Raw genomic sequence first — 21001 nt, 5'->3', positions numbered from 1 at the left:
GTTTCTTTACAAGGCTTGAAGGAGGGGTAGGTATTCTCACATTTCAACTATTATTTCCAGACCATTGCCTCTTCATCTTTAAAAAATAAAACCTACTTCCTCTGTAACTCAAACCATCAGGCAACACCACCTATTAGCCTTCTTTGTTGCAGGCATCTATAGACCTCAATTTTCTTTTCTTATGAAGGTTCCCTCTTTCTCTGTCTCTCTGTCTCTCTCTCTCCCCCTTACCCTCCCTCCCTATCTCTCTCTCCCCCTCCCTCTCACACTTCTCTCATAATTCTTTAAGTTCTTTATTTCAATATCTATGTCCACAATTATTCCCACAACCTGGAGATCCAGCTCTCTCTTCTAATGTGCTTGTTCTTCATACTTCCTCAGCCATATACTTCCATGGTCATATTTTAAACCTTGTTAATGCCAATAACTTTAACCTTTCCCTAGTCTCGTTTAGGCACCCCATTCCCCAAATACCACCTTTCGTTTTTCCTCTTGTTGCCCAAATCTAACAGCTCCCTTCTCCCCTGGGATTGCAATTTTATTTTGCATCTTTTCACTGTCTCACCTTGATCCCTCTTTGCTAGATTACTGTTTTCATGTCTTCTCTCTTCTCAATCTTCTCTCATCTCTTCCATTCTCTTATTCTCAGTGGATGACCTGGCTTCTTATTTCAGTGAGAAGTAAGTACCCTGTGCCTGCCTTTCTTCTTGATACAGTGAATGAGCAGCCCCTGCTCTTATCTAAGGCCACCACTTTTGTGAGTGCACTGGATCATCACTTTTAGCCCACTCCAGGAAATGACTCATCCATAGACTCCTCACTCCCCTGCGTCACTAAGTGCCCTGTCTCTCCAGCCTCCTTCCTATCCTCATGTCATGGGCTGTTTAACTTCCCTTCTTAACAAAATTACACCTCCCCCGAACCTCTATCTTCCTCCAGCTACACTCGCAATCACCTTTTCCCCTTTAAAACAGAACTCATGAGAAAAGCTGTGTATACTCACCATTTCTAATTCCTCTTTACTCCTCTTCAGTTCAACTCACAACATAGTGGCTTTCATCCCTACCACTCCCTCCTGTGGTCAAGGCTAGAGACACATTTGGTTATGCATTACCCAATCCCCAGGGAAATTTCCATTCCTCGTTTCCATCTGCAGCATTGAACACAATTGTCCCTGTCTCATCGTTAAAATACTTTCCTTATTTGACTTCCAGGATATAGACTCCTCTTGGTTCAGCTCCTGCCTCCCTGTTGCTCCTTTTTAGTTCCCTTTGCTGGCACCTCTTCCTTCTCCTTCCTTGGAGTATCTCACAGCTCAGTCTCTGGACCTCTTATCTTCACTATGTAAACTCACTTCTTGGGTTTGTAATACCTTCTGTTCTTTGAAAATTCCAGAATTTTAATCTCTAGCACAGGTACCCCTCCTGAATTCCTGAATTGCACATCCAAATATACTTGATTTTTCCATTTGATACCTCTATTTTTTTTCACACTCCCTCTCTATTCATTAGTAATACGGTTGACTTTTCTTTCCAAAAACTCCCAACCACATTTCCCCATTTCTACCACCTCCACCTTAGTCCTACTCCAAACTAGTATCCTCTCTTGCCTCTACTATTGCTAGAGCCTCCTAACTCATCCCCTTTCCACATCTGATGCCCTTTTCCACCTTGTAATCACCATTATCTTTAAATGTAAATTTCAGTTATATCACCTGTCTGCCCAAAACTTTCTAATCGAGTCCCATCTCACTCACTGTAGGAGATAAAGCCCTTACTCTTATCTACACGCAGCTACTTCTCTGCCTCCATTCCCAGCTCTTTTTGTTATTATTTGAGAAGTGGTCACGAGTTCCCAGCTATCTTTTAAACTTCTTTCCTTTCTTTTCTTACCTTCTTTATTCTACTTAGGCTCCAGTGACTTACTGTGTTCTTGAACATGCCAACCATTGTCAGCCTCAGACCCTTTGCACATCTCTGTTCTCCTTACCTTGGAATCCTCTCCCCCTGCCCTGCCCCCAGGTAACTACAAAGCTAAAACCCATATACAAAATAACTCTCCCCTAACCCATCGCTCTACAGTTCCTTTGCTCCACTTCATTTTTCTTCCCAGTCTTATTATTATCTAACCCAATATATATTTGTTTGTTTATTGTCTGCCTTTTGTAAACACAGGCACTAAAATGTAATCTACTTAAAGGCAAGGCTTTTGTTTTATTTTCTATAATAGTCTTGGAACTTAATATGTACTCACCAAATTTTGTGAATAAAGGAATGAATGATCTAAAATTGGTAATTTTCCAATGTTGAGAAAAAAACTAAATACTCAATGAAAAGGGAAAAAACACTAATAAGAAGGGGGATTTAAAATTAAGGATTAAAAACAGGTGAAGCTGATTACTGATAAAGAAAATGATAGGAAGCACCAGAGAACACTGTGGGAACTGAGGTGCCACAGAGAACACTTCAATCCTCTTATATTCTTACAGGACCTGGAGCTACCCATTTTTTTTTTTTTTTTACAGCTTCTTAAATGTAGCTTGCCAGAAAGACTAACATTTTAATCTGGAATGGTTTCCACCTGCCCAGAAATAATCCTTCTAGACATCAGTCCTTTGCCTGACACACTAGACCCAGAACCAGTTGCTGGAGCAAGGGGAGGCCACCCACTGCGCAGTCAGGGGTTCTCTGCAAATATGCTGATCTACGTGGTCAGACAGCAGTTTAGGTGACGCTCTGCCCAAGTGCAGGGCAGAGGCCCACTTAGGCCAAGCTGCATCATGAGCAGTTGCATTAGTAAGCAGGACCAAGCCATGAAGTCTAGTTGGCGGCAAGTTAGAAAAATTACTAAGGAGCAAAATTTGGGTTATAGGAAGGAAAAACACCAGGAAAAAAAATTGCTGTTATTGTTCTGTGAATGTCAAGAGGCAAGGGAGTTATGTAAAAGTGTTGTTTTCCATCTGTCCCCTTAAAATATTACTTGTGGATGAAAATCAGAATGCATGTTCTTTTTCATATATTAAATCTTTTGCCTCGCTCATTAAAATAAAATCAAGCACTAACCAGATAATCGTGACATGAGTATAGAAAACTAATACTTAACAATATCCATTTTCTATGTTTGTAGAAAGATAAAAGGGAAGAAGAAAGTGAGGAAAGCAGGGAGGATGACAAATACATTCGAAGTGCTCCAGTTTCATTAGGATTTACTTATAACTTACAATGAGTTTTCTTCCAAAATTATTTGGGAGACTAGAGGAAAAGAGCATTCCTAATCACTCTTACTATGTGAAAACACTTTGCTTTTTATTTTCAGTAATCCCAGATTGTGTGAATTTATGCTCAAGTAGACTTGGGCTTGATTATTTTCTAAAGCACTTTCTGAGGCTAATGGGTGTAGCCTGTTGAAGAATATCTAATGTTAAAAAATCTCCTTACATTCATAATTTCACAAAATTCCTAAACCACACTTTGGTAAGGTATAGAAAGAAAAGATAGATGACTGGCACATGCCCCACAGATGAAGTGTGTAGGCAGAGCAGCATTCAGGGCTGGATTCAGGAATTCTCCTCTCTCCCTGCCTTGTAGGCGCCTGCTCATCCCCCAGATACCGGCAAGGCTCACTTTCTGTTGCTTTCTAAACATTCGCATACCTTATTATAGAGACCACCCCCCCAACTCCCATATATAAGACAGTGCCTCTGTTCAGAGGTCATTCTGTTAGACCTCTCAGAGCCTCTATTTTGAGAGCTGTTCAGCCCAGCAAACATTTATTGACCTTACTATGTGCTATGAAAGGGGCAGGAACAAAGAAGTTGATCAGAATGCAATGGGAGAAGTACAATATTGAATTAGGAATATGAAAAAAATGCTATGAAAGAACAGAGGAGAAGTAAGAGCTCTGACATAGGGGTGGGAGATATGATGGCGTTTGGAGGCGAGGTGTGATCATGGGGTGACATTTGGACATCTGAGCTCAGCCTTGTAAGTTTACTAGGAGTCCATCAGGTAGAGAATTTAGGAAAGGGTATTTCAAGTCACAATTATAGGTGGCGGACTTGGCCCAGTGGTTTGGGTGTCGGTCTACCACATGGGAGGTCCACGGTTCAAACCCCGGGCCTCCTTGACCCATGTGGAGCTGGCCCATGCGCAGTGCTGATGCACGCAAGGAGTGCCCTGCCACGTAGGGGAGCCCCACGCGCAGGGAGTGCGCCCCATAGGGAAAGCTGCCCAGTGCGAAAGAAAGTTCAGCCTGCCCAGGAATGGTGCTGCACACACAGAGGGCTGGCGCAGCAAGATAACGCAACAAAAGGAAACACAGATTCCCGTGCCGCTGACAACAACAGAAGCAGACAAAGAAGAACACACAGCAAATAGACACAGAGAACAGCCAACCGGGATGGGGGGAAAGGGGAGAGAAATTAAAAAAAAAAAAACAAGCCACAATTATAATAAAGGTGTGAATGAATATGTGTGTGTGTATGAGAGTGCATGTATATATATATTATAGTAGAGATATGAAAATATTATAGTGATATAGAGAGAGATATAAAATATTGTGAGATATTCTGTGTCTGAAAATATCAAAGAGATGATTGGGGTCATATGGCACAGGAATGCCATCTAAAATTTGGCTTGAATCTAAACAGAGTAAAATCACTTTCTTTAACTCCATTCAGTATTCTGTGCCTTCAACACTGTGAGCTTGTCCTGGTCATGGAGTACTGACTTCCTACCTGTAGGTTGTTCCAAGCATTAGTATCTTCCACTGGGAAAACCTGATCCTGCTCTTTGGATGAGGCTGACAAAATGGTGTCCTTGAGATCACATAGCCAGTAAGTGATTGCTCAACCCCTGAGCTAGTGTACTTAATCTTCCACTAAGGTGGCATCTTTAAAACAAAAAATTCCCTCCTCTGGGAAGTCTTCTCCACCTCGTCAGAATGATTTGGATACTTTTCCTGTTTTAATTCAACTGCATCAAGTATACTCTTTGCTTAAGCACTTAAGCCTATAAGATTAAATTCTAAAAATTTTAGCCTGAGATAATAACCTTCAAAACCTAGCTCAGCTTACCTTTCTACATTGATCTCATACATATACACCCACTCTTCCTACACAATCAACATATTCTTTCACACCATCATGCTTGGTTTTTGTTGATCTCTTTACCTTAAAAATTCTTGCCTCCCTCCATTGCCCAGAAAAATCCCTACTCATTCTTCAAGATCATTCTTATTTCTACTGTTTTTCCCACTTACATATTTTCTCTACCTGGCAAATTACAATGCCATGGTGCTTTCTATTCTCATAGGTTGTATTTTAGCTATTTGTTTGCATTTGTCCATGGAATGGGAGCTTCAGAAGGACCTGTGCTGGCATTTTAGGGCATAGCAGTCACCAGTACATAGCAGGAAGTCAGTATCTACATGTGGAAGTGAAATTAAAATGCTTCAGGCTTCCTTTCAAAAAGAATGATACATTTCTGTTCATTAAGATTTGTCTACAATTGTTGTCAGGAAAATATGACTGTTATGTCAGTAACCCACACAGAATATGTTCTTAAAACAATGCATGCAGTGTGCCAAAGGGACCCAGCTGCTCCAGTTGGGGTCAGAGCACAGATCCCCCTAGGCGCCGCTAGACTATGTTTCACCTGCTAACCACACCCATTAGAGACAGATATACCTGGGAAGTAACTACTCCTAATCCAGAACCACTATAGCTTAGTGGGGATGTTGTTTGTTTGGGTCTAATTGTGATTGCTCCATTCATCCTATCAGAATTATTTAACTTAATTTAGGATACTGATCAGGCAGTTTTCTGAATTTTCCAAATATGTTAGTTAAGTCACAAAGTCCTTTTGCAACTACATAAGAAGATAATTTCACAAATCTGAGGAAGGGAGATTGGAGGATGAAAGGGAATCAAGGAGATGATACCAATGATTTTTTTGTTGCTTGTTTAGTTCCACTTTCCTTTAGTCCTCTTGGCATCTTCCTAGTTGACATACTCTAGTGCTGGAGTCTTCTTATGCAATGAGAGTGTTAGCTTTGGAACCATAGAAAAGAAGTTTGGGGCAGCAAAATTTAACACTGTCATTAATCCATTTAGACTGACAGTCCATTGATTTCATTCTTCCTTATAGAAATATATAAGGAATGTCACATCCATTTCATATTTTGTCTTTTTTTTCTGCTTCCTTTCATGACTATTTCTTTCCTTCATATCAAATCCAAAACCTGCTTAAACCGTACCTTCTCAAGAAGCCCTCCCAGCTCTTGAACTTTCATAGCATTTGTTTATGGCACCACAATTCACTTTTTGTGTTTGCCTTTATCTCATCTGCTAAACTGTGAGTAACTTTGAAGAATGCTGAATCTGTTCTCAATTTTTTTTCCCCTCCATACCTGGCATAATGATTAGTACAGAATAATTTTACAAAGATAAGTCTTCTGGAAACAACTTGCATTGTCTTTCAACAAGTGAAATAATAACTGGATCCCTGCTGATTGCATAGGTAATCTCAGTGGAGGGAAAGAGAAAAAAAAAAGACTTCATACAGAAAAAAAGATGGGAAGAATGGAAAAAGTATTGAATATCCACTGTTATGTGTACTAATAGTTTCATGTTTCCAAAAACTTGATTTATCAGTGAAAAAGAATTTTTTAGAAAATACAATTGTCCCATAAAAGGAACACTGGTTCCTTTCTTAGAACTGTTATGAGTTAGGTTTTAAGTAATGTGAAATGGAAGGCATTGTGAGATTAAGCAACTGTAAAGTAACTACCATCCAAGTGCTATGTAAAAGCAAGAGGTGCCATATGTATTTATAGAAAAAACTGCAGTTATATGCCCTTTGTGACAGAAAAAAACAACAAAAAAAGTACCTATCCAAGATACAGTTTATTTTGTGTCTAAGCTGACAAATCTATTAAGCTTTCCTGTTTTGAAGAGAAAAATATCCTAATATAAACATAGCCAATTTTAAAAACTCAGTTTTATAAGATCCTTTCTTTAAATACCTTGAGAAAATCATCCCATGATAAAGTCACAGAAAAGTCATTTATTATTAAACCAATTCTACTTTATTTTTAACTTTATTTTTGAACAGAGCCATGATATTATTAACACACCTAAAGAAACGAACAACAGTTCCTTAGTATCATATCGTAGAATTTTAAATAGATGCCTTCAATTCTAGGCATAAGTATCATGGATAAGCTATAAATCCTTGGCCAAATGAAACATGTTTTTTTTTCCCCTTGCTATATTTTAACACATTGTATGTCATGTAAAGGGAGAAAATTAAGTGTTAAAGTGGTATGTTCAGCCAGAGAGCCAGGGCACATCAGAAAGAAGAAGGTATATAAGAATCTTAGTAATGCCAAAAAAAAGGAATCTTTTCTTCTTATTTTAATCTTCTTACTTACAGTTCTCCTTGGCTTACTTTTATTCATCATGATTCCTTTGTACCCAGCATTGGCAAAGGCCAAGATTTTTCCTGTTATTCATCCAGCATACGGTTTCCCGTCAGGTCTGTCTGTTGTGTAGGCTCTCTCCCCAGAGTTCTGTGTCACTGCTGACGTATGTGTCGATCGGAGGAGGGTGCTCTAGGATCACTTCAGCTGTTCTCCTAAAATCATTCTTAAAATCAAAGACTATGTCCCCCTGACTGGCTCTTTGTTACCAGGCCTCTCTAACTATTTAACATTTCTATCATCTGAATGTTGGTGAGAGTATAGGGCCACTATGTTCTGGGCATAGATAACAGGCTTGTGGGTTTTAGAGTTTTAAATTTTGTAAATTCATATAATTATGACCTCTCTCATAGTTCAGGGTTACACCTGAATGTGAATGAAGGGTAAAGTGTGGAAGAAAACAATGCCTCTCTCTCTCACTTTCACTCTCTCTCTCCACGCACACACACACAAAGTCCATTCAACATAAAAGAAGCAAGAGAAAGAAGGCGGAGGGCAGGAAGGAAACTACTCCTCAAACTTCCATCAATTCCTTGTTTCATTTCTAGGTTATGTTATCTTTAAGTTCAATTTTACCTGCAAGTGTTTTTGCTTATTGGTTTGTTAGTTTCGGGCTGAGTAAAAGTTTTCCTTGTGTTTTTTTTTTTTGCTATTCTGTGCTTTTGAGGGGATTTTATTTACATCCTCAAATAGGCAAACACTGAACACTGATATTTTCTTATACTTATTTATTTTATCCTGATAATGTAAACTTTGAAGAATAAGTAGAGAGTTACTGGTAATAGGTTGAACTTTAATTGACTTATTTAAGGCACGAGTAAAGATAGGCATATAGCATGAAGTCAAGGATGGGGATAAGAGGGAAATGAAATGAACGTTCTTATGTGGGAAAATGCTAAGGAATTTGAAATGGATGAGATTTAAAAAGCAGTAAAAATATATATCAGAAAGTTAAAAATGAAGAAATAAGCAACAAAGATAGTCATGAAACATAAAAGTAAAAGTTAAGACAATATACATAAACAATTTAAGCATATTGGTGGGTTGAAAGAAATTATTAGGGCTTTACAGAAGGTTCTGTTCATATCAGAAGGAGTTCAAGTATATAATGACTTCATATTTGATTGTTTTCGTGAAACAGCCATAAAAGGACACTGCATAAACATTATTTCCATACTGGGTCTTGGAGTTCATGAGGATTGATGCTTTGATTTTGTTTCTGTTTTTGCACGTCAAAGTTATCTGTTAGCAGCCATGTATCATTGACAACCAAGTGATCAAGAAACGATTTGGAGTTTAAAATTTGTAGTAGTAGAGTCATTTAAAATCACTCAGTATAGCACAGATATTAGGAGCTTGGACTCTGGGGTTAGTTTTTAACTCAAGCTCTGTTTCTTCTATTCGACTTGGTGCAAGTTTCATAACCTCTCTGTGCCTCAGTTTTCTCCTCTTTAATACGAGGGTAATAACATTTCTGTTGTCTGGAAGATTAAATCAGTTAATACATGTAAGTCACAAAGGACTTAGTCCCACCACATAAGTGCCAGCGACGATGACTCAGTGTGGGATGGGGAGGGAAAGCGGGGGCCGCCAGGAGGTCCTGGTGCCTGAAGGATGGGGCGGTGAATGGAGGATTCCAGCAAACACCCCCAGCCTCTTAGATACCAGGCTCAACAATCCAAAGTCCAGAGCCACTAAGCACGGGATTTGGTACCAAAATGTTAGAACTCAGAGTCCCTTCAGAGGCTGTAAACTTCATTTAATACATGAACTAACGGAGGCCTAAACATGTTGAGGGACTTGCCTGAAAAGGCAGATGTAAGACAAACACCCAGGCTTCCCAAGTTTCAGCTCAGGTTTTCTTTTTTCTTTTCTTTCCCCCAGGTTTTTCTACTATAACAAATTTATTCAACCATGGCAAGGCTCTTGGCAGGTCACAGTTACCAATACTTTGGAGCAGATGACATTGTTGTCCCTTTTCACAAAATCTTTGGTACTCTGCACAAAAATGGGATGGTGCAAGGGAGAGGCAGAAAACTCTGCCTTTCCGTCAATTGTGGAAGTTCTTCCAACTAGCGCATGCATGGGGTCAAGAATTGAGACCAAAATTCACAGTTTTATAGATAATTCCTTACAAGTCTATGCATACATTTAGCAGGTTTAGCATAGTTAATCACCTTGAATGGGGCGAGTTATTTCAGGTTTATGTTTAGGAAAACATAACTACCATCAAATACTTGAAATACCTGTGAAAGAAGATTAGGTCACTGTACCCAGAACAGTTCTTGAACATAGCAAACCCTTAAAATATATTACTGAAATTGAATTAGATTTATCCTGCATATTTCCACAGGCTAAAATTAGGAGCAAAAATGTACATATTATAGAATGAAAATTTCATCTCAAGTAGGGAATACTATTTCAGCCATTATCACTAACAATATAATGAACCATGTTGTAGGATAGTAGGCTATCCATTTCTGGAATAATTCAAGAGGAGATTAAAAAGCTACTTTTCAGGAGTAGGTGGGGATGGGGACAGGAGAAGTGATTTTATAATACAGTATTCTAAGCAATATAGTGTAATGATCATAATGCAAATACAATCTTTCTTTAAAGTTGTGTATCTTGAAATTCTTGTGGTTAGACATTAATAATAATATTAGAGTAATATTCTGTTGATGCTGAGATTATATTTTTTAATGCAACTGTTATTATGCACTTCACAGTATACACCAAGAACTCAATAAAATGTCAGTTCTATTACTAAAGGGTAAACGCCTCAAAAGCATGGGCCAATCTTACTAATTTCTATATCAAAAAAGTGCTTAACATGTTGTCTTTCACATAGTAGGCACTTAATATGTTGTATTAATGTATGAGTGAGAAAACAAAAGTATGAGCTTGCACTGAGTTTTGGGGAATTGCAGAACATATATTGACATAAATTTTTAGCTATTAAAAAACTAAATACATGCTATGAGACTATTTTCTTAAAGTCAAATTCAAAAAAGTTCTATGTGGAATGGTGGATCATTCACATACTGGATGACTAGCTCTGTTTAGAAGAAGAGCAGTCATGTTATAAAATGATAAATCACAAGAACATAAATAAAATTTTAAACATTATCCTTCTCAAATGCCTTAAAATATATATACTGTTTGACTCTGCTATTCTGCTAGTAATTTACCTTAAAGAACTAAGTAAGAATGTGAAAAGTTTTACATAAAATAAGGGTCATTAAAGCTTTGTTTATATAAAGCAAATATTTTAAAAATCTTACACAGTTATTACACAATAGGAGATTGGTTAAATATATTTAGTATATCCCAAAGTGGAATACTATACACAATGAAAAATGATATAAAAGAAGTATATTTATTGATATAGACAGATAGGTATGATACAAGAAATTAAAAAGAAGAACAAAATGTACAATATGATCATCTCAATTTTATATTATATATATGAAAAATTTTAAACCATCGTATTATTACGTATTATTTAAATTTGGTATTTTCATTGCTTTTACTTTTATTACATATATATAGTTTAACAACTATTTTTTCAATGTGCATATATTAATTATATAAAGAAAACAAAAATTAATATGTATCTCTCTTGCAGTCAGAGGATAAGTTGCTGATGATGTGACCAAAGTCAGAAAGAAATAATGCCTTGCAAGTGTACATTTTTTGAACAATTACAAATTAATTGTGAAATACATAGAGAACATGAGTTCCAACAGATTGGTCCATTTTCTCACAACCCTGATGGGAATTAAATTTGTCTTATTTATAAGAATAAAGTTTCTCAATGCCAACCACTCATAGAAGAAAAAACAGAGGTTCAAATGTGTGACGTATTATTTGTCTAAGGGTCAGGGAAAGGCAGGAACCAAGTTCTCCAGACTTGTGGCCTCTGCTTTTTTCGTGGTGATGCTACTCTTCAATAGAATTGACAATTTGTGCAATCATATTTCAAGATAGATTTAAAAAGTGACAGAAATGACTGCCAAGGTTGTTCCACCTTGGGAAGAGGAAACTACAGTCTCACATCTGAGCTTTCATTCTAGGTAAAATCTTAAAAATCTGTGTGACCTCAACCTAGTTCCCTAACCTCCCTCAGCCTTAGTTTCCTCATTCTAAAAGTGGGAGAGTGATCTCTCTTCTATTGGGATACTGTGAGGATGAGATAGGTAATGAATAGAAAGTATAAGGAATGCTGTCCAATACAAAGCAAACATTGAATACAGGCTAGATAGTATCATTGCTAATTATTTGCCTCTCTATGTATAAGTCAACAGTGAGGAAGCAATTTCAAACAGATTTCAAAAGATGCACCATTTTGCTATTTTATGTTCAGAGTCTGTCAAAAATTCTATTCTGGTAGATAAAGAGAATGTATGGTTTTCATCAGTCACTTATATGCAGAAATTAATTTAGTACTTTCCACCAATTATATTTCAGGGTTAATTTAGAGGGTCAGGCTGAAGAATCTGAGTGGATTTTGAAGTCTATGAGGCACCATATAAATATAAGGAATGAAAAAGTGAATATAATAAAAAATATGATATAACTATATAAATATGTCTTTTAGAGAATGTTCTCTGTTTGATTTGGTTTGTTTCTAAAATATTTACATTGCATATCTAAAATAGGTAAAGCTTGCATTAGTGAAAATTGTAAGAAAATTCATAGTTTGTCCCTCAATTTAATATATGCATATTTAACCAGCTAAATAATAAAATAAAATTGAAATATTAAATTTCAAAAACAATTAGAAACAATTGGTGGAAAAGAACCCAGCTTTTCTATTGACTTTTACGTGATATGACTTCTTTCTCAATAGGCTTGATTTTACATCAGTCCTTATTGCATTCTAAGTTTGGCTTGTTTTCAAGTAACATTCTTTACATTCCTAATAAAATTATTATATCCTATTTTTATTAACATACCACACTCTATGGTCTTCAAATGTCAAAGTAGATTGGACAGATGTCCAGGAAATATCGGCATGTACCTTGTCCTCTACAACAGCTTCTGTGTGTTCTTTCCTGCACATAAGAGAGGACAGAAGGAAGTATTAGAAAAATTGGTAGTCTTTACTTTTGACTTAATTCGCATTGATTAGTTTCCCTAAGTTTTGAGTTATTCTCATTAACTTCGCAGAAGTTTCACACACACACACACACACACACACATACACACACACACATCCCTCCACATTCACTTCAGTTTTGTTGAAGACCACTACTGGAGTGAGACACTCAAAATGCTTCCCCTCCAAGCTGAAGTGCTTTGTAAAAAAAGAGTCCATTCTTTAATAGAAATTAAAGAACAAGGTCAGTTGTGTAACACTTGTGTCAGTCCCTAAGTCTCTGTCCTCTCTGCAAGGACCATTAACACAAGGAGATGAGTGGAAGACTTGCTCAAATGCCAAGGATACAGCCTGCTCACGGGGAACTGACCATGAGAGTCAATCCCAGGTTCTGAATGCAGGGGAATGCATCCTGGATTAAAACACAGCAGTCCCAGCAGTACATGGTGCTTCAGATAAGGATCTCAAAATCAGATGCTTATCTCAGGTCATGCCATGACTCACTCTCCAATGTAAATAATAGAAAATATTTTACAGAGTAAAGGAGAAGGGAAAGAGGAAGGAAGTTAGTGTCTGATGTTTCCTATTTTCTACATTTGCACGAAAAGACTGCAGTGATTGAAGAAAAGGAAAATAACTTCTTTGGAACATTAATTCGACTTTTTCTAACCACCAACCATATTCATTCCAATTTTAGCAGTTCTGTGGGAGGAGAAATGAAACAGAAATTTCTTCTGAGCTTTCAATTTTGCATATATTCTTTTACCTCTACCTGGAATGCTCTTTGCACTCTCCTGCCTGGGATCATCACAATTCTATCCAGGAGGCACAGTTTCTGTCGTGGGTGATGTGACCAATGATATTGAGAAGAGTCCTAATCTTCACAACAGCAGCATAATACGGACAGCTACCAGTACTGACTGTTTACCCAGGAGAAGCCAGATTCTATACTACACACTATCAGTTCATTATCTCATTTAATTCTCAGAGGTGGGTATTATTATCCTCTTTGTAACGCCCTTAGACACACAGGTAGAAAATGGTTAGCTATGATTCAAGACCAAGTCTTTACATTCCAGAGATCTTTCTACTTCTCCAGGCTGCCCTCCAATTTTTCACACCCTCCAAAATAGCAATCCTGTATTCTTCACAGTCTCTTTTTTTTAAACGTAATTTTTATTTTTTCCCCCCTCCCCCTCTCTCCCACCCTTCTGTTTTTGCTGTCTGTGTCCATTCGCTGTGTGATCTTTTGTATCTATTTCTCTTTCTTTCTTTCTTTTTTTTTTTTTTTTTGTCTTCTCGCCTTTCTCCTCTAGGGTTCACCAGGATTTGATCCTGGGGACCTCCGATATGGAGAGAGGTTCCCTGTCAATTGCACCACCTCAGTTCCTGGTCTCTGCTCTGCTTCAGCTTTACTCTCCCCTTCGTCTCTCTTTTGCTGTATCATCACCTTGCTGTGTGACTCACTTGTGCGGACACTGGATCACCACGTGGGCACTAGGCTTGCTGCACGGGCACTCGGCTCGCCACGTGGGCATTGGCCCACTGTGTGGGCACTGGCTTACCACATGGGCACTCAGCTCGCCACATGGGCACTATGCAGGCACTTGGCTTGCCACACGGGCACTGGCTCACCACATGGGCACTCATGTGGGCACTCAGCTCACCATGCAGGCACTTGGCTGACCATGTGGGCACTCGCATGGGCACTCAGTTCACCACGTGGACACTCGGTTTGCCATGTGGACACCCTTATGGGCACTCAGCTCACCACGCGGGCACTCTGCTTACTGTGTGGGCACTTGGCTCGCCACACGAGCACTGCCTTGCCATGCAGACACACTTTCTCTTCTTTTTCACCAGGAGGCCCCAGGGATCAAACCCAGGTCTTTCCATACGGTAGGCAGAGGCCTTATCACTTGAGTCACGTCTAGTTCCCTCTTCAATCTTTTAAAAGAAAATATTTCTGAGCATGTTACATTTCACATATAGGACGATTCTCCTTTTTTTGCATCATTTGTTAAGACTTATTTCTGAATGCTTTATGACTGTAAAAGATAGGTCTTTAAAAGTTGCATTTTCTAACAATTGGTCTCTAGTGGTAGAAATGCTATTGATTTAAGCATATTGACCTTATATACAGCCACCTTTCCAAACTCTTATTAATTGAAATAATTTTTCCATGGATTTTTCTTGTTTTCAATGTAGCCAATCAAACTAGAATTGTTCTCTTTTGCAGATAGACATGATGACTGTTCCAGGTCAATATCACCCTTATTAAAATGGGGAGTCCATTTTAGATCATCAAAATCAAATGTGCAATTTAAACAGGAGGCTATTGGTAATGCAGATATCAAGTTTCTCATGATTTCTAATAAATGGAATAAAAACAAAGGCCCCATTAGAAGATATTTATGAGAATTTCAGGCATTGGGATTTTACTTTGAAAATTGAACATGACAGTAAATATAGTTTCCACTTGGGTTCCAGTATGTTTGCCTTTTCTGAATCAGGAATAAACTTTTTAATAGTTTTAAGTGGCCTCAAATGCAGTTCACTGCATTTGGGCACTGCGGAAGAGGTCAGCTGTGGCAAACAATGCCCATGAACTTAAATATGTAGGAGTTCTCTTCAGAGAGTTATGCCAATATGCGTATATGCCATATTTTTCTCTCTCATTTGAATGGTTTCCTGCAGAAAGGAAGTGCACACAAGTCTTGAGAGGAGGGAGGAACCAGACAAATCAGAGGATAAGAGATGCTGCTAGGGGTGTCCCCCGCGTGGGGGAGCCCCACGCGCAAGGAGTACGCCCGTGAGGAGGGCCGCCCAGCGTGAAAGGAAAGTGCAGCCTGCCCAGGAATGGCGCCGCCCACACTTCCCGTGCCACTGACGACAACAGAAGCGGACAAAGAAACAAGACGCAGCAGATAGACACCAAGAGCAGACAACAAGGGGAGGGGGGGGGGAATTAAATAAATAAATAAATCTTTAAAAAAAAAAAAAAAAGAAAAAGAGATGCTGCTAAAAGCAACCTTGTTAAGTTCTATTTTCCATACCTCTTAGGAAAGAAAAAGCTAATGGCAAACAAAATTAATGCTCACATTGTTTTCACATGAGAAATCTAAAGCTCTATCTATACATATGCATACATACATACACACATGTATTTTTTCATCTAAATTGTTTTTGCTTTGATTTGTTTTAGTCACACTATTTAATTAAGAATTTTCATGTAAGTCTGAAGAAGTTTACAAGACTTTGAGATTTATTAAAACAGAGCACTGAATTTTAAAATGTTAAGAAAAGTTGACTAGACTGTAAGTTACTTGATGTCAGGTCCATTAAAACTAACACTTTTTGTTAAGCTATACATCACTGGTCTGGCTAAATACAAAATAATGGATTTAAGAACTGTACAGATGTTCAGAAGTAAGTGATTTCTTTTCTCTAAGAACTATTATTGAATATGGATCAGTCAAAATCTCATTTTTTGGTCTTCCTAAAATCATAAATAATCTAATTATTGAAGATGCAATAATGATCATTTTTCAAAAGTACTTTTTTATTTGTAAAATAAGGGTAATGGATCATAAATTTACAACCCATTCTGACCTCTATAAATAAGTTTAGGGGACTTAGTCTTTAAATTCATGTAAAAATTTTAGATGATCAATAGTTACTTTACATTGCCTTTTAAACAAATAAAATAGTAGTAATTTGTACCTTGATAATACCACTTTTTAAACAGAAGGGAAGTATAACTTTTCCATGGAAAGAATAACAACAAGGTAACTAAATTTTAATAAGCCAGTCTAATTCTAGAATTTTCTTTCAACTTTGGAATTTAACATATTAAAGATATGTTAGAGCAGAACTAGAGGTTTGACTTGAAATCTCTCTAGAAAGGTACATGGCTCATACTAGAATATTTACTTATCCCCTTCTAAAGTCGTCTCAAAATAGACAGCAGATATATGATTAGATATATCATTTGGCCTCATTTTCTGACCTGCTAGAATTCATTTCTGGACAAAAGAAAAGATATAATTACAATGACCTAAAGATAGCAGCTATGGGCTAACTGCTATTCATAATTGTCTTTTTAAATCCTCACAACAAGGTAGGTGCACTACCAAACCAATTTTACAGATGACAAAAATGAGGCAAGGAGAAGCCAAGTAACTGGTCTAAGATTATATGGCTTGTAAACTACTGTTTACTGGATTTGAACCCTAACCATCTAATTCCTCAAAAAGAACAAAACACCACATGAAAACGTCAATGCAATTAAAGTTAACTTAATAAAAAATAAGATAAAATCACCACATAGCTAAACAAAGGAAAATCTTGGGAAGAATTAAATAAAGGGTTTCCCATTTGATTATCTACAACTGTGCTGTGGTGCTAATGAACTCTTGAAATGTGACTAGTTTAAGGCTTAAGGTGAGATGTACTGTAAATGTAAAATACTCAGTGGATTTTGATTGCAGTAGGAAAAAAACCCCAGAAAATATCTCTTTAATCATTTTATATTGAATACCTGTTGAAATGATAATATTTTGGGTTAAATATATTACTTAAAATTAATTCCATGGTTTTACAAAATTTTGTTTAATGTGTCCCCTGGAAAATTTAAAATTGCATATGCAAATTTGTGATTCGTGTTATATTTCTATTGGACAGCATTGATCTAGAGAATCACCTAACAGATTAATGTTATGATGAGCTAGATTTGGGATTTTTATCTTAACAAAGCCACATACAAATGCTTAGATTGAACACATTGCTAGAGGACAATGTATAATACGTTTAAGGTAGTCTTCAGAATGTTGGGCTTTTATTCTTCTTAAAATGTATAGGTTTTTAGCTCAAAGTTAATAATACAAGTTATTTTCTCTAAGATGATTACACTTTTAAGAACTTTCTATCCCTTTAATCTGTTGTAGGCTTATTCTTTGCTTTCCTGCAGGCTTCTGTGGCTCAGGATCACAGAAGCAGTGCAAGCTTCTATCTCCCCTGAGGGAGTCCATGGTGACACAGATACTTGCCTGGCAGACGCACTCCTCCACTGCCATCAGTGTGAAACTGAAGATGGAAAAGGGTGACTGTCAGTCCCTTACCCCAGAGAAAATTCTGGTAGGTGCTGTTGTTAGGTTAATGCTGGCACATGCTATCTCACGCTTATATATAAGCTGGGTCTTTTTCACATATTAGCCTCAAAGCTTGCTTCTTTATGTATGTTTGTTTAATTTATTTTTGTTCTTTTTGAGGTCAATACAATTATTCTCACACCTCAAGGAGGGCAGTAGTATAGAGGGTCAAACTTTTAATTTTCAAAAATCCTCTATTTGCTATTATTAGTTCTTCAGGCCAGTGTAGTTTCATTTAATGAGCTAATTTTCATATCTATCTTATGGAGAAGTTGGGTCTTGATAAGTGAATACAAAAATATTTTCTAAGATATAAACAGCAGCAATAATAAAAACTGTAATAATCAGCTAATCACCGGATTAATTAGGACAGCTCTCCTATCCAATCTTTTTATAAGACTGAAATAAGAAGATTCCAAGGGCCAGTCCTTGATGTTCTCCAAACAAATCTAACCTCATTGCCATTACTGCTGGAATAGAAGCAGGCTAAAAGGAATAAGACCGAAAATCCTCTCTAAATGGAGTGAGCACCTGACTGATACTTTATATCACTTGATATATGCGAAATTATGTTTTTCCAAATATTATCATAAGAGACCAAAAAAAAAAGGCGGGGGAGAGAGAAAGATTTAGATTTAGATATAGATCCAATTAATGGTTTACAAAATCAGCAATCCCTGAACTCCAAGCTCACCTGCGTCACAGCATAAACAGAGCTTCACTCTATCCCCAGCACCAGGGGGTCCTCGGAGACCCATCCCCGGAGGTGGAGGAGAGAAGACATCAGAGCATGTGCTGAGAGGAAATTTACTCTCTGGGGAAGCTTGCTCTGAGTCAGGTTTAGTGTTCCCAGTGGAAGCCAGGGTATTTATGTTCTGACCTCAGGCCTTGACAACTCACCACCACAACACCATCGAATGTGTATCATGATATCAGGAGCATAAATTTCCATAAATTGCCCCCTTTCCAAAAAAAAAAAAAAAGCAGTAGGGAGAAAGCCAGAATCTCTAGGTTTAAATATCTGCTCTTCTGCTTATTCTTGAGTTCTTTAGTCTCATTTTCCTCAGCAATAAAATAAGAACTTTCCACAGTCATACTTATTTTCAACCTATGTGCTTTACCTCTGAATGCCCCCTTAGCCTATTCAACCATTGATTCAACAAACATTCACATGTCTCAAGAAAGCATGTAAGCTCACGGGTCCCAGCAGGGAGAGCCCTGGCCCAGGCTTCGACTTCGACCTGAGTAGCTTTACTTTCACATTCGCTTTTTCTTGAGGCGTCTTTGCAAGTTTTCATTTTATAAAAGGGTTCTTCAATTAACAAATGTTTGAAAGTCATTGGACTAGATGATCTTCAAAGTCCTTTCATACTCAAAGACCAGGATGCTCTGTGCTTTACTATTCCTGGTATATTTGTAAGGGATAAAACAAGTTATAATGATACAGTCTGGGTGACCTAAGGACTTAGAAATACAACACCTATATGGGCATCAAGATAACATTGAGGAAAGGGAATCATTCTAGCTTAATTACTCACAATGGAAACAGGTCAACTGGGAGGATATTTAAGGAAAGATGAGATAAATGTCAAAATTCTATCAGTTTTCTGTATACCCCAGCCACACAAACAGATCATATTTCTCCCATGCTCATTTCCCATCAGGTAGGTAGGAATACAGCGTAAAGATGTGATTCTCAAATCTGGATACATATTCGAATCACATGGAGAACTTTTAAACCCTACTGATGCCCACCTGCAGAGATTCTGGTTTAATGGGTTTGAGGTGAAGCCCAGGTATGAGTACTTTTGTAAAAGCTCTCTGGGTGATCCTAAAGTGTAACATTGGTTCCTGAGAAATGCTCAAAACCTAGCAAAATAATTCCTGGGTTTGAATCAGTATTTTGCCACTTTCCAGCTGTATGAATTTCACTCTTCAACCAGTTCCTCTCTTAGTGAAATAGGACAAAAAGATCAAAGAGAATAACAAACCTGCCCCACTAGCTGTATAGGACTATTAGGAATATCAATTTAGATAATATAAGGAAAAGGCTTGGTAAATAATACAACACTACATAAATTCTGAGAAGCACAACTCAAGAGCCAGGGGAGAGGAAGGCACAGGAGCAGAAGGAAGAAATGAGAATGAGTAAAAACTCAGAGAAAAGGGGACTATTTTTGCCTTTAGCTACAAAGGCACGACATAATTTTTCTCTCCTCATTATGAAGCCAGCGATTTGTGATTTGAGCTTAAATCCCTTTATGATATAAGTTGCCAGTGCCCTGGTTGCAGAACCACGAGATCTATAAGGCCCATGATTTTACAAGTTGGAGCTGAGACCGGAAGTCCCCCAGGCTCAGGATTTTAGGACATTTTATCCAGCAGGCATTTTTCTATCTTCAAAGAGCTGAAATAGGTGACAGGAGGGGTTGAGTCTCAAGAGGCAGAACCAAGGACGATGACCAGGCCTTGGTCTTAAAGAAGCTCATCACACACACTGGAGAGCAAATAAAGTGTCAACAATTTGTTAAGGGAACAAAGAAAAGGCAGCCATCATATTCTGACTGAAATCAGATGTAATAAGAATATGTGCATGACTGGGAGGAAAGACGGGCTTCCAGAGAGAATCCAGCGCCCTAGGAGAGCGGCCAGGCTGGGCTGTAGTTCCTGATCTGCCAGCTTTGTGGCTTCCGCTCCCTCACTTGTATAATGGCGCCGGGGTGGGGAGGCAGATTAGATGACCCTAAGCCCTCAGGTTGGGAAGGCACCTAAAAAAACCTTTGAGCCCTACAGTAGATTTTCTATGCTGTTGCTGGGCTATCTCCCCAAACTTAAAAAAGTTTGATTCTTAGACCGCGAGAGAAAGACAGCAGCACTCCCGTAAGGTTAAATTGTGCAAGGTGGCACCGCCCCTTGCGCCCAAGCGCCTGTGCCAAGGAGATGAAGCACTTCCGGAGCAGGGAAGTCAGTTCCGGGGGATTCGAAGTGGGGGGTGTGGTTCCTGTCGCCTGACCCTGGGTAGTGGCTTGCATTGTTCTCTGCCTCCCCCTGTTGATGTGGAGTGGGAAGAAAGAGTCTGTAGTTCAAAGTGGGCAAAGAACAGCATCCCAGGGGAGGTGAAGTTACCACTGTAATTAGGCACACAGAATATAGGGCAGAGAGAATGAGCCGGGTAATGAGGGGCGGGGAAGCACCCACTGCTCTGGGGGCGATGGCCTGGGGCCTCAAGGAAACCTTCTGTCCTGGCAAAAAAGCAAACCAATCTTGGTCT

General features: G+C 38.2%; 1 protein-coding gene across 50 annotated transcripts in view; it reads right to left on the bottom strand.

Moving 5' to 3' along the window:
* Window positions 1–21001, bottom strand: part of MYT1L (myelin transcription factor 1 like) — a 616195-nt gene that overhangs the window by 561361 nt on the left and 33833 nt on the right. For 49 of the 50 annotated variants that reach the window (XM_058287946.2, XM_058287952.2, XM_058287963.2 and 46 more), the window contains exon 2: window positions 12438–12536. The gene's annotated coding sequence lies outside the window, so the exon portion shown is untranslated. The remainder of the gene's footprint in view (window positions 1–12437; window positions 12537–21001) is intronic. The other variant, XM_058287949.2, reaches the window with a different exon arrangement.

The sequence above is a fragment of the Dasypus novemcinctus genome, chromosome 25 (genome assembly GCF_030445035.2).
Source record: "Dasypus novemcinctus isolate mDasNov1 chromosome 25, mDasNov1.1.hap2, whole genome shotgun sequence".
In the NCBI taxonomy this organism is placed as follows: domain Eukaryota; kingdom Metazoa; phylum Chordata; class Mammalia; order Cingulata; family Dasypodidae; genus Dasypus; species Dasypus novemcinctus.
The sequence above is the reverse complement of the archived record's forward strand: the minus strand, read 5'-3'. Positions and strand labels throughout refer to the sequence as shown.